Raw genomic sequence first — 14,146 nt, forward strand, 5'->3', positions numbered from 1 at the left:
AGGGGAGTTATCCCGGCCTCTGCATCGGAACGATGCATGCGGCCATCTTATTAAAACAAATAGATAGGTTCCAACAAGGTCTTACAAGTCCCGAACTGAAAAAAAGGCTCACGCAGAACCTAAAAGGCTAGAACAACAAACTAGCCATAAAAGGGATGCCACAACCGGCTGGCTAAAAACAGATAGGGAAACTAATTGCCTATCCTATTACATGACCGTCATCCAAACCGGTTGAAGATATTCCGAGCTACCATCTCCCAACGGATAGACCCAGTAACCAAATGCTCTCTGGCCTCCATCGGAGTGAGTAGCGACCACGAACGAATCAAGGCAGTGGCCCGGAAGATAAGCTCACTACTAGGAAAAGGGCTATAGATAGGATTGATACTAATGGCGCACCAGGGAAGTAGTGCGCCACTACTATATACTAATGACGCACCTATTGGTGATGTGTCATTAGTGTGGAAGACACTAATGGCGCACCAGAAACAGGGTGCGCCACTAGTATTAATTTCTTTTTTCCATTTTCCATACATACTAATGGCGCATCAGGTCGACAATGCGCCATTACTAGTTCTAACTAGTAATGGCGCACCAGGCAGAGAGTGCGCCATTACTGTAATTTTTTTCTTATTCTTTTTTTTTTGTAAAACTACTAATGGCGCACCGTTTCACAGTGCGCCATTACTAGTTTAAACTAGTAATGGCGCACTATTACACGGTGCGCCATTAGTATATATTTATATTTTTTACTTTTTTGCAAAACTTCTAATGGCACACCACCTGCAGGTGCGCCATTAGTAACCAGGGTTACTAATGGCGCATTTCCTTGTGGTGCGCCATTAGTAACCTGGGACCCCAACAAGATATTTTGGACAGCCCCACACCTACCCACTCACTTTCCCCACTTCATTCCCTCCACCTCCTTCTCCAAGTTTTCGGCTGCCTCCTCCTCCTCACCTCATTTCCACCATAAATTCATCAAAATTAAGTGGTGAAATTACCTTTTTTTTGATAGGTAAGTAAGGGGAAAGCTATCTTCATCATGTAGATCTACTTTTTTTCTCCCTAACTCGCTCCAACAACATGCACATGCACTTTTTGTGGCCTACCTAGATCTATGTATGTTTGTGGTGTTCCATGTGTTTGTGGTGTTGCATATATGTTTGTGTTTGAAGGTACCGGTATTTGAAATGCGATAGTTGCCAATATTTTGCCGGAATGTTTTGATTCATTTCCGTTTCAGCGAGAATTTTGGCACTATGCATTCTTTTTGGTCCTATTTTTAGGGAAGGTCATGCCAAATTTTTTCTTGGTTCTAAAATATCGTTTTGCTCTTACCCCACAGGCGACCATGGTCCGCACGATGACTGAAGGCATCATGAATAGGTTTTTGAGCTCCGCGAAGGCCGAGATGCTTCAAAAGAACGAGACGGAGATAAGATGTCTGTGTCGAAGATGCAAGCTGAAGAGCCTTATTGCGGACCCGAATTCCGGGCAGGTGCGGGACCACCTCCTCTTGCGTGGTTTCATGGATGGCTATCGGTGGCAAGGTGATGAAGATGACTATGAAGTCGTCCATGGCCGGGGCCGGGCAAGAAATGAGGAAGGGCAACAAGACAAGTACCACCGCGGCAAGGGCGGGCGGGAAGACGAATAATCTCCAGGACATGATCACGACGGTGATGCTGTACACAGTCATCATGTAGAAGATGTCGTACATGATGATGAGGAAGATCAAGACGAAGGGCATAATCATGAAGATGAAGATGCCGGAGCAGACGACGATGGAGGCTCGGTGCGGGACCCTCATATTCAAGAGCTGCTTCTCAAGCAGACGGATAACGCAAGAGCTGCCGCCCGAGAGAAAGCCAAGATGGATCAACTGGAGATAGACGCGGTTACTCCATTGTATGAGGGATGCAGGCCCGAGGATACCCGCCTGAAAGTAACGCTCATGGCTCTGGAGATGAAGGTAAAACACAAAATGACCGACGCATGCTTCGACGAGAACATGTCATTCTGGCATGAACGTCTTCCCAAGGGGAACAAGTGCCCGACCAGTTTCGAGGAGGCGAAGAAAATCGTGTGTCCTCTGGATTTACCGCACGTGAAATACCATGTGTGCATGAACAATTGTATCATTTATCGGGACGAGCACGCGGAGTCTACCATATGTCCGGTGTGCGGCGTCACTTGATACAAGAAGAGGAAGAAAGCTCCTCGAAAATCGGTGTGGTACTTTCCGATCACTCCTCGTCTGCAGCGGTATTTCGCGGACCCTAAGGTAGCAAAGCTCCTGCGTTGGCACGCGGATAGGGAGGAGAAGAAGCGGGAAGATGACGGAAATGATCCGGAGATAAATAAAAAAGACAAGATGCTGAGTCACCCTAAGGATGCGAGCCAGTGGCAAGCGTTGAATTTCGAATACCCAGAATTTGGGAAGGATCCAAGGAACATCATGCTGGGCGCAAGCACCGATGGAGTCAATCCGTTTGGCAGCCAGAGAAGCACACATAGCACCTGGCCTGTGTTTGTGTGGATGTACAACCTTCCCCCCTGGTTGTGCATGAAGAGGAAGTACATTCACATGAGTATGCTAATTGAAGGGCTGAAACAACCAGGGAACGACATCAATCTGTATCTGGGGCTGCTGAAGGAGGAGCTAGACACGCTGTGAAAAACGCCAGCCAATACGTGGGACGCCGCAGAGAAAGAATATTTCCCTATGAGAGCCGCACTGCTCATGACGGTGCACGACTATCTCGGTTACGGATATCTCGCGGGGCAGGTAGTCCACGGATTTTCTGGATGCGTAAGGTGCATGGATGACACAACGTATCGCCAGCTAGATAGAGATCCCGGGTCTTCGAAAACCGTGTTCATGGGACATCGAAGGTGGCTTCGCGATGATGACCCGTGGAGGAAACGCAAGGATCTGTTCGATGGTGAAACCGAACCCCGAAAACGCCCGTGTACGAGGAGCGGCGAGGAAATAGACGAGCTGTTGAAAAATTGGAAAGACGGCCCACTGCCGGGAAAGAAGCAAAAGGCGCCAGAGCCGGGAAAGAAGCGAAAGGCACCAGAGCCGCTGCTGAAGGTATGGAAAACGAGGTTTGTTTTCTGGGACTTGCCGTACTGAAAGATCCACTGTGTGCCTCACAGCCTTGATGTCATGCATATCACGAAGAACGTGTGCGAGAGTCTGCTTGGTACCCTGCTCAACATGCCAGAGAGGACCAAAGATGGGCCGAAAGCAAGGGCAGACTTGAAATCAATGGGCATCAGGCAGGAGCTTCACGCTAATGATAATGAGGCGAAGCAGGACACAGAAAGTCATCGCAAAGTCAAAAAGGCCAAGAAGACTGGAAATGACTACCCTCCCGCGTGCTTCACTCTAAGTCAGGAGGAGATCGAGCAGTTTTTCACCTGCCTCCTAGGAGTAAAACTTCCTTACGGTTACGCGGGGAAGATAAGCAGATACCTAGACCCAGCGAAGCAGAAGTTCAGCGGGATGAAGTCTCACGACTGTCATGTGCTGATGACGCAGATACTTCCAGTTGCAATCCGTGGGATCATGGACGCGCACGTCCGTGAAACGCTATTTGGCCTATGCAAGTTTTTCGACGCCATCTCTCGGAAGTCGATTGGCGTGAGGCAACTCAGAAGGCTACAGGAAGAGATCGTGGTGATACTATGCGATCTTGAGATTGTTGGGAACGTAGTAGAAATTCAAAATTTTCCTACGTGTCACCAAGATCTATCTAGGGAGAGACTAGCAACGAGGGGAAGGAGAGTGCATCTACATACCCTTGTAGATCGCTAAGCGGAAGCATTCAAGTGAACGGGGTTGATGGAGTCGTACTCGTCGTGATTCAAATCACCGATGACCAAGTGCCGAACGCACGGCACCTCTGCGTTCAACACACGTGCAGCCCGGTGACGTCTCCCACGCCTTGATCCAGCAAGGAGAGAGGGAGAGGTTGAGGAAGACTCCATCCAGTAGCAGCACAATGGCGTGGTGGTGATGGAGGAGCGTGGCAATCCTGCAGGGCTTCGCCAAGCACCACAGAAGAGGAGGGAGAGAGAGATGCAGGGCTGCACCAACGAGAGATCGAATCACGTGTTATGGGCAGCACTATGCCTCATATATATAGGGAAGGGGAGGGGCTGCGCCCCCTCTAGGGTTCTCACCCCTAGGGGGGGGCGGCAGCCCTAGATGGGGAGCAAGGGGGCGGCCAAGAGGGGATGGGAGAGGGAGGCGCACCAATATGGGCCCTAAGGCCCATATCCCATTAGGGTTTGCCCCCTCTCCATCTCTTAGGCACATGGGCCTTAGTGGGGCTGGTGCCCTTGGCCCATGTAGGCCAAGGAACACTCCCTATAGCCCATGTGGCCCCCTAGGGCAGGTGGCCCCACTTGGTGGACCCCCGGGACCGTCCCGGTGGTCCCGGTACGTTACCGATAAACCCCGAAACTCTTCCGGTGACCAAAACAGGACTTCCCATATATAAATCTTTACCTCCGGACCATTCCGGAACTCCTCGTGACGTCCGGGATCTCATCCGGGACTCCGAACAACATTCGGTAACCACATACAAGCTTCCTTTATAACCCTAGCGTCATCGAACCTTAAGTGTGTAGACCCTACGGGTTCGGGAGACATGCAGACATGACCGAGACGTTCTCCGGTCAATAACCAACAGCGGGATCTGGATACCCATGTTGGCTCCCACATGTTCCACGATGATCTCATCGGATGAACCACGATGTCAAGGACTTAATCAATCCCGTATTCAATTCCCTTTGTCTAGCGGTACGATACTTGTCCGAGATTCGAGCGTCGGTATCCTGATACCTTGTTCAATCTCGTTACCGGCAAGTCTCTTTACTCGTTCCGTAACACATCATCCCGTGATCAACTCCTTGATCATATTGTGCACATTATGATGATGTCCTACCGAGTGGGCCCAGAGATACCTCTCCGTTTACACGGAGTGACAAATCCCAGTCTCGATTCGTGCCAACCCAACAGACACTTTCGGAGATACCTGTAGTGCACCTTTATAGTCACCCAGTTACGTTGTGACGTTTAGTACACCCAAAGCATTCCTACGGTATCCGGGAGTTGCACAATCTCATGGTCTAAGGAAATGATACTTGACATTAGAAAAGCTTTAGCATACGAACTACATGATCTTGTGCTAGGCTTAGGATTGGGTCTTGTCCATCACATCATTCTCCTAATGATGTGATCCCGTTATCAACGACATCCAATGTCCATGGTCAGGAAACCGTAACCATCTATTGATCAACGAGCTAGTCAACTAGAGGCTTACTAGGGACATGGTGTTGTCTATGTATCCACACATGTATCTGAGTTTCCTATCAATACATCTAGCATGGATAATAAACAATTATCATGAACAAGGAAATATAATAATAATCAATTTATTATTGCCTCTAGGGCATATTTCCAACAGTCTCCCACTTGCACTAGAGTCAATAATCTAGTTCACATCTCCATGTGATTAACACTCACAGGTCACATCGCCATGTGACCAACATCCAAAGAGTTTACTAGAGTCAATAATCTAGTTCACATCACTATGTGATTAACACTCAATGAGTTCTGGGTTTGATCATGTTGCTTGTGAGAGAGGTTTTAGTCAACGGGTCTGAATCTTTCAGATCCGTATGTACTTCACAAGTTTCTTATGTCATTTTGTAGATGCAACTACTACGCTACATTTGGAGCTATTCCAAATAACTGTTCTACTATACGAATCCAGTTTACTACTCAGAATAATCTGGATTAGTGTCAAAGTTTGCATCGGCGTAACCCTTTACGACGAACTCTTTTACCACCTCCATAATCGAGAAAATTGCTTAGTCCACTAGTTACTAAGGATAACTTTGACCGCTGTCTTGTGATCCATTCTTGGATCGCTCTTGTACCCCTTGACTGACTCATGGCAAGGCACACTTCAGGTGCGGTACACAGCATAGCATACTGTAGAGATCCTATGATAAAAGCATAGGGGACGACCTTCGTCCTTTCTCTCTATTCTACCGTGGTCGAGCTTTAAGTCTTAACTTCATACCTTACAACTCAGGCAAGAACTCCTTCTTTGGCTGATCCATCTTGAACACCTTCAAGATCACGTCAAGGCATGTGCTCATTTGAAAGTACTATTAAGCGTTTTGATCTATCCTTATAGATCTTGATGCTCAATGCTCAAGTAGCTTAATCCAGGCTTTCCATTGAAAAACACTTTCCAAATAACCCTATATGCTTTCCAGAAATTCTACGTCATTTCCGATCAACAACATATATTCATCAGAAATTCTATAGTGCTTCCACTCACTTCTTTGGAAATACAAGTTTCTCATAAACTTTGTATACACCCAAAATCTTTGATCATCATCAAAGCATACATTCCAACTCCGAGATGCTTACTCCAGTCCTCAGAAGGATTGCTGGAGCTTTGCATACTTATTAGCATATTTCAGGATAGACAAAACCTTCCGGTTGTATCACATACAACCTTTCCTCAAAAATCGTTGAGGAAACAATGTTTTGACATCCTATCTGCAAGATTTCATAAATGATGCAGTAATTGCTAATATAATTCCAACAGACTCTTAGCATCGCTATGAGTGAGAAAGTCTCACCGCAGTCAACTCCTTGAACTTGTCGGGAAACTTCTTAACGACAAGTCGAGCTTTCTTAATGGTGATACTTACCATCATTGTCCGTCTTCCTTTTAAAATCCATATGTACCTAACAGCCTTACGACCATCAAGTAGTTCTACCAAAGTCTACACTTTGTTTTCATACATGGATCCTCTCTCGGATTTTATGGCCTCGAGCCATTTATCAGAATACGGGCCCACCATCGCTTCTCCATAGCTCGTAGGTTCATTTTTGTCTAGCAACATGACTTCCAAGACAGGATTACGTACCACTCTGAAGTAGTATGCATCCTTGTCATCCGACGAGGTTTGGGAGTGACTTGATCCGAAGTCTCATGATCAATATCATAAGCTTCCACTTCAATTGGTGTAGGTGCCACAGGAACAACTCTTTGTGCCCTGCTATACACTAGTTGAAGTGACGGTTCAATAACCTCATCAAGTCTCCACCATCCTCCCACTCAATTCTTTCGAGAGAAACTTTTCCTCGAGAAAGGACCCGATTCTAGAAACAATCCCTTATTGCTTTCGGATCTGAGACAGGAGGTATACCCAACTGTTTTGGGTGTCCTATGAAGATGCATTTATCCGCTTTGGGTTCGAGCTTATCAGCCTGATATTTTTCAAATAAGCGTCGCAGCCCCAAACTTTTAAGAAACGACAACTTAGGTTTCTCCAAACCATAGTTCAAACGGTTTCGTCTCAACGGAATTTCGTGGTGCCATATTAAAGTGAGTGCGGTTGTCTCTAATGCCTAACCCATAAACTATCGTGGTAATTCGATAAGAGACATCATGGTATGCATCATATCCAATAGGGTGCAGTTATGATGTTCGGACACACCATCACACTATGGTGTTCCAGGCTGTATCAGTTGTGAAACAATTTCCACAATGTCTTAATTCTGTGCCAAACTCGTAATTCAGATATTCATCTCCATGATCATATCATAGATATTTTATCCTCTTGTCACGACGATCTTTCAACTTCACCCTGAAATTACTTGAACCTTTCAATAATTCAGACTCGTGATTCATCAAGTAAATGTACTCAACATCTACTCAAATCATCTGTGAAGAAAGAACATAACGATATCCACTACATGCCTCAACACTCATTGGACTGCACACATCAAAATGTATTACTTCCAACAAGTTGCTTTCTTGTTCCACTTTACTGAAATCGAGGCTTTCAGTCATCTTGCCCATGTGGTATGATTTGCATGTCTCAAGTGATTCAAAATCAAGTGAGTCCAAAGATCCATCAACATGGAGCTTCTTCATGCGTTTTATACCGATATGACTTACGTGGTAGTGCCACAGGTAGGTGGTACTATCATTACTATCTTTTGGCATAAACATGTGTATCACTACGATCGAGATTCAATAAACCATTCATTTCAGGTGCAAGACCATTGAAGGTATTATTCAAATAAACAGAGTAACCATTATTCTCCTTAAATGAATAACCGTATTGCGATAGACATAATCCAATCACGTCTATGCTCAACGTAAACACCAATCTCGATGGTAGAGGGAGCGTGTGATGCTTGATCATATCAACATTGGAAACACTTCCAACACATGTCGTCAGCTCACCTTTAGTTAGACTCCGTTTTATTCCGTAGCTTTTATTTCGAGTTACTAACACTTAGCAACCGAACCGGTATCTAATACCCTGGTACTACTAGGAGTACTAGTAAAGTACACATCAACACAATGTATATCCAATATACTTCTATCGACCTTGCCAGCCTTCTCATCTACCAAGTATCTAGGGTAATTCTGCTCCAGTGGCTGTTCCCCTTATTACAGAAGCACTCAGTCTCGGGTTTGGGTTCAACCTTGGGTTTCTTCACTAGAGCAGCAGCTGATTTGCCGTTTCATGAAGTATCCCTTCTTGCCCTTGCCCTTCTTGAAACTAGTGGTTTCACCAACCATCAACAATTGATGCTCCTTCTTGATTTCTACTTTCGTGGTGTCAAACATCGCGAATATCTCAAGGAACATCATATATGTCCCTGATATGTTATAGTTCATCACGAAGCTCTAGCAGCTTGGTGGTAATGACTTCGGAGAACCATCACTATCTTATCTGGAAGATCAACTCCCACTTGATTCAAATGATTGTTGTACTCAGACAATCTGAGCACAAGCTCAACAATTGAGCTTTTCTCCCTTAGTTTGCAGGCTAAGAAAATCGTCGGAGGTCTTATACCTCTTGCCGTGAGCACGAGCCTGAAATCCCAATTTCAGCCCTCGAAACATCTCATATGTTTCGCAATGTTTCAAAAACCGTCTTCGGTGCCTCAACTCTAAACCGTTTAACTGAACTATCATGTAGTTATCAAAACGTGTATGTCAGATGTTCGCAACATCCACAGACAACGTTCGAGGTTCAGCACACTGAGCGGTGCATTAAGGACATAAGCCTTCTATGAAGCAATGAGGACAATCCTCGGTTTACGGACCTAGTCCGCATAATTGCTACTATCAACTTTCAACTAAATTTTCTCTAGGAACATATCTAAACAGTAGAACTGAAGCGCGAGCTACGACATAATTTGCAAAGATCTTTTGACTATGTTCAGGATAATTAAGTTCATCTTATGAACTACCACTCAGATAGACATCCCCCTAGTCATCTAAGTGATTACATGATCCGAGTCAACTAGGCCGTGTCCGATCATCACGTGAGACGGACTAGTCAACGTCGGTGAACATCTTCATGTTGATCGTATCTTCTATACGACTCATGTTCGACCTTTCGATCTTCTGTGTTCCGAGGCCATGTCTGTACATGCTAGGCTCGTCAAGTCAACCTAAGTGTTTGCATGTGTTCCGAGGCCATGTCTGTACATGCTAGGCTTGTCAACACCCGTTGTATTCGAACGTAAGAATCTATACACCCGATCATCACGTGGTGCTTCGAAGCTACGAACTGTCGCAACGGTGCACAGTTAGGGGGAACACTTTCTTGAAATTTTAATGAGAGATCATCTTATTTACTACCGTCGTTCTAAGTAAACAAGATGCAAAAACATGATAAACATCACATGCAATCAAATAATAGTGACATGATATGGCCAATATCATATAGCTCCTTTGATCTCCATCTTGGGGCTCCATGATCATCATCGTCACCGGCATGACACCATGATCTCCATCATCATGATCTCCATCATCGTGTCTCCATGAAGTTGTCACGTCATCTATTACTTCTACTACTACAGCTAACGGTTAGCAATAAAGTAAGGTAATTACATGACGTTTATGTTGACACGCAGGTCATAAATAAATTAAGACAACTCCTATGGCTCCTGCCGGTTGTCATACTCATCGACATGCAAGTCGTGATTCCTATTACAAGAACATGATCAATCTCATACATCACATATATCATTCATCACATCCTTTTGGCCATATCACATCACATGGCATACCCTGCAAAAACAAGTTAGACGTCCTCTAATTGTTGTTTGCATGTTTTTACGTGGCTGCTATGCGTTTCTAGCAAGAACGTTTCTTACCTACGCAAAACCACAACGTGATATGCCAATTGCTATTTACCCTTCATAAGGACCCTTTTCATCGAATCCGATCCGACTAAAGTAGGAGAGACAGACACCCGCTAGCCACCTTATGCAACTAGTGCATGTCAGTCGGTGGAACCTGTCTCACGTAAGAGTACGTGTAAGGTCGGTCCGGGCCGCTTCATCCCACGATGCCGCCGAATCAAGATAAGACTAGTAACGGCAAGCATATTGAACAAAATCAACGCCCACAACTACTTTGTGTTCTACTCGTGCATAGAATCTACGCAATAAACCTGGCTCTGAAACCACTGTTGGGAACGTAGCAGAAATTCAAAATTTTCCTACGTGTCACCAAGACCTATCTATGGAGAGACTAGCAACGAGGGGAAGGAGAGTGCATCTACATACCCTTGTAGATCGCTAAGCGGAAGCGTTCAAGTGAACGGGGTTGATGGAGTCGTACTCGTCGTGATTCAAATCACCGTTGACCAAGTGCCGAACGCACGACACCTCCGCGTTAAACACACGTGCAGCCCGGTGACGTCTCCCACGCCTTGATCCAGCAAGGAGAGAGGGAGAGGTTGAGGAAGACTCCATCCAGCAGCAGCACAACGGCGTGGTGGTGATGGAGGAGCGTGGCAATCCTACAGGGCTTCGCCAAGCACCACAGAATAGGAGGGAGCGAGAGATGCAGGGCTGCACCAATGAGAGATCGAATCACGTGTTATGGGCAGCCCTATGCCTCATATATATAGGGAAGGGGAGGGGCTGCGCCCCCTCTAGGGTTCCCACCCCTAGGGGGGGGGCAGCCCTAGATGGGGAGCAAGGGGGCGGCCAAGAGGGGATGGGAGAGGGAGGCGCACCAATATGGGCCCTAAGGCCCATATCCCATTAGGGTTTGCCCCCTCTCCATCTCTTAGGCGCATGGGCCTTAGTGGGGCTGGTGCCCTTGGCCCATGTAGGCCAAGGAACACTCCCTACAGCCCATGTGGCCCCCCGGGGCAGGTGGCCCCACTTGGTGGACCCCCGGGACCCTCCCGGTGGTCCCGGTACGTTACCGATAAACTCCGAAACTCTTCCGGTGACCAAAACAGGACTTCCCATATATAAATCTTTACCTCCGGACCATTCCGGAACTCCTCGTGACGTCCGGGATCTCATCCGGGACTCCGAACAACATTCGGTAACCACATACAAGCTCCTTTATAACCCTAGCGTCATTGAACCTTAAGTGTGTAGACCCTACGGGTTCGGGAGACATGCAGACATGACCGAGACGTTCTCCGGTCAATAACCAACAGCGGGATCTGGATACCCATGTTGGCTCCCACATGTTCCACGATGATCTCATCGGATGAACCACGATGTCAAGGACTTAATCAATCCCGTATTCAATTCCCTTTGTCTAGCGGTACAATACTTGCCCGAGATTCGATCGTCGGTATCCTGATACCTTGTTCAATCTCGTTACCGGCAAGTCTCTTTACTCGTTCCGTAACACATCATCCCGTGATCAACTCCTTGATCATATTGTGCACATTATGATGATGTCCTACCGAGTGGGCCCAGAGATACCTCTCCGTTTACACGGAGTGACAAATCCCAGTCTCGATTCGTGCCAACCCAACAGACACTTTCGGAGATACCTGTAGTGCACCTTTATAGTCACCCAGTTACGTTGTGACGTTTGATACACCCAAAGCATTCCTACGGTATCCGGGAGTTGCACAATCTCTTGGTCTAAGGAAATGATACTTGACATTAGAAAAGCTTTAGCATACGAACTACATGATCTTGTGCTAGGCTTAGGATTGGGTCTTGTCCATCACATCATTCTCCTAATGATGTGATCCCGTTATCAACGACATCCAATGTCCATGGTCAGGAAACCGTAACCATCTATTGATCAACGAGCTAGTCAACTAGAGGCTTACTAGGGACATGGTGTTGTCTATGTATCCACACATGTATCTGAGTTTCCTATCAATACAATTCTAGCATGGATAATAAACAATTATCATGAACAAGGAAATATAATAATAATCAATTTATTATTGCCTCTAGGGCATATTTCCAACAGAGATGTACTTCCCGCCCGCATTCTTCGATGTTATGGTGCATCTGCTGGTCCATATCGTGGAGGATATCATCCAACTCGGGCCGACGTTCCTGCACAGCATGATGCCATTCGAAAGGATGAATGGTGTCATCAAAGGATACGTTCGCAACATGTCATGTCCAGAGGGAAGTATAGCCAAGGGCTTTCTGACCGAAGAGTGCATCTCCTACTGCATGAATTATTTAGGCATCGAGAACCCCGTTGGTCTGCCCGTCAATAGGCACCTCGGCAGGCTCGCTGGATGGGGTCACCGTGAGGGTCGCCGCGAAATGCATGTCGACTTCGAGGGTCGACTCGCCGACTTTGAAAGAGCAAACCTAGTCGCGCTACAACACATAGACGTGGTCGATCCCTGGGTGGTAGAGCACAAAACCTTTATTGAGAAGACGTACAATGACCGAGGCCAATAGAGGACGGACGGAAATATACTCAAAGAGCACAACTCATGTTTCACGCGTTGGTTCAAGCAGAAGCTTCTGTCGTACCCTTTACATGAGGATTCTTCCGCAGAAGAACAACTCATATTCGCCTTGTCACAGGGCGCCGAGCACAACCTGATGACCTATGAGGCGTACGATATCCACGGCTACAAATTCTACACCGAGGATAAGGACATGAAGAGCGATGGTTATCAGAACTCCGGGGTAACGATGGAATCCTACACCGGCAACGACAAGGACAGATACTACGGAAGGATCGAGGAGATCTGGGAGCTGAGCTACGCTGGAGAGAAGGTCCCGATGAAAAATTGAGGCGTTTGTTAGCTCCAAGACAGTGATACAGGTATATACATGTGCTCTGCTTACTTGATCATACAGAAGATTTTCATATAAGAGTTACGTTTCAAGTTGCTGAATCTTTTCATATAAGTTTGCTTCCAAGGAGTTGTTCTCTGTCTGGTCCAATTCTGAAGAAATAAAAAGTGAATAGTTTGTTTGTTCCGAGTGTGGTCACTCTATTTTTTGAGTACTGACATTAGTTATGTTTGTTAGCAGCAAGATATTTAAATGAAGCTTGTTCTTTTTCAACTGTTCAACTGATGCCATGAAACTGAATATAGTAGTTGAAAACCCTGTTTTTCTTCCTGATCGTGAAAATTTGAAGTCCTGTTTGTGTTTTGGTTTTGTTGGTTGACAATTATGTTTAGTTTTTCATTTCATGGGTGCTGTAAAATGTGCAGGTGGTGAGTTGAGGCTCAGCATACAGCTTGTTTGGACTAACCAAGAGGACGAGGTATGTTGCTTGCCCAAGCTAAGTGACACGTACGCGCCAAGTTTTCTGTTATATAATTACGTGTTAGTGCTTAGTTAAACTGCATGATACGGCCATAGCAGATGGATGGTACTAGGTGTTGTTTTGTTTCTTGCCAATGTATTCAGAGAGCAGATGTGCCACTGCAAATTTCTTTTCTTGAAGGCAGCTCACATAAGTTGAGCTACAAGTGAACAACTTGCTGCTATTAGATCTGGAATGGAAGCTCACATAAGTTGAGCTGATTTTTGTCCATATGAAAGCAGAGGACCATATGGTCTGTGGCCTTTTCATCCATATGAAAGTAGAGGCACATTGTGGTGCTAGTTTGCTGGGTTTTGTCTCCGACCATCGTGTCGTGATGAATTTGCAGGTACCCCGAGAGGCCCTTGAGTTTGCCGGAATGTCAATTAACTTCCGTTCCGGCAAATTCGGGTACTCCATATGTCCTATTTTCAGCAAAGGTCATGCTGAAATTTTCCGTGAATTTTAGCATGACTTTGCTAAAAAATAGGACATATGGGGTACTTGCGATAATGCATGGG

The sequence above is a fragment of the Triticum urartu genome, chromosome 4A (assembly GCF_056163025.1).
Source record: "Triticum urartu cultivar PI428250 chromosome 4A, HENAU_Tu73, whole genome shotgun sequence".
In the NCBI taxonomy this organism is placed as follows: domain Eukaryota; kingdom Viridiplantae; phylum Streptophyta; class Magnoliopsida; order Poales; family Poaceae; genus Triticum; species Triticum urartu.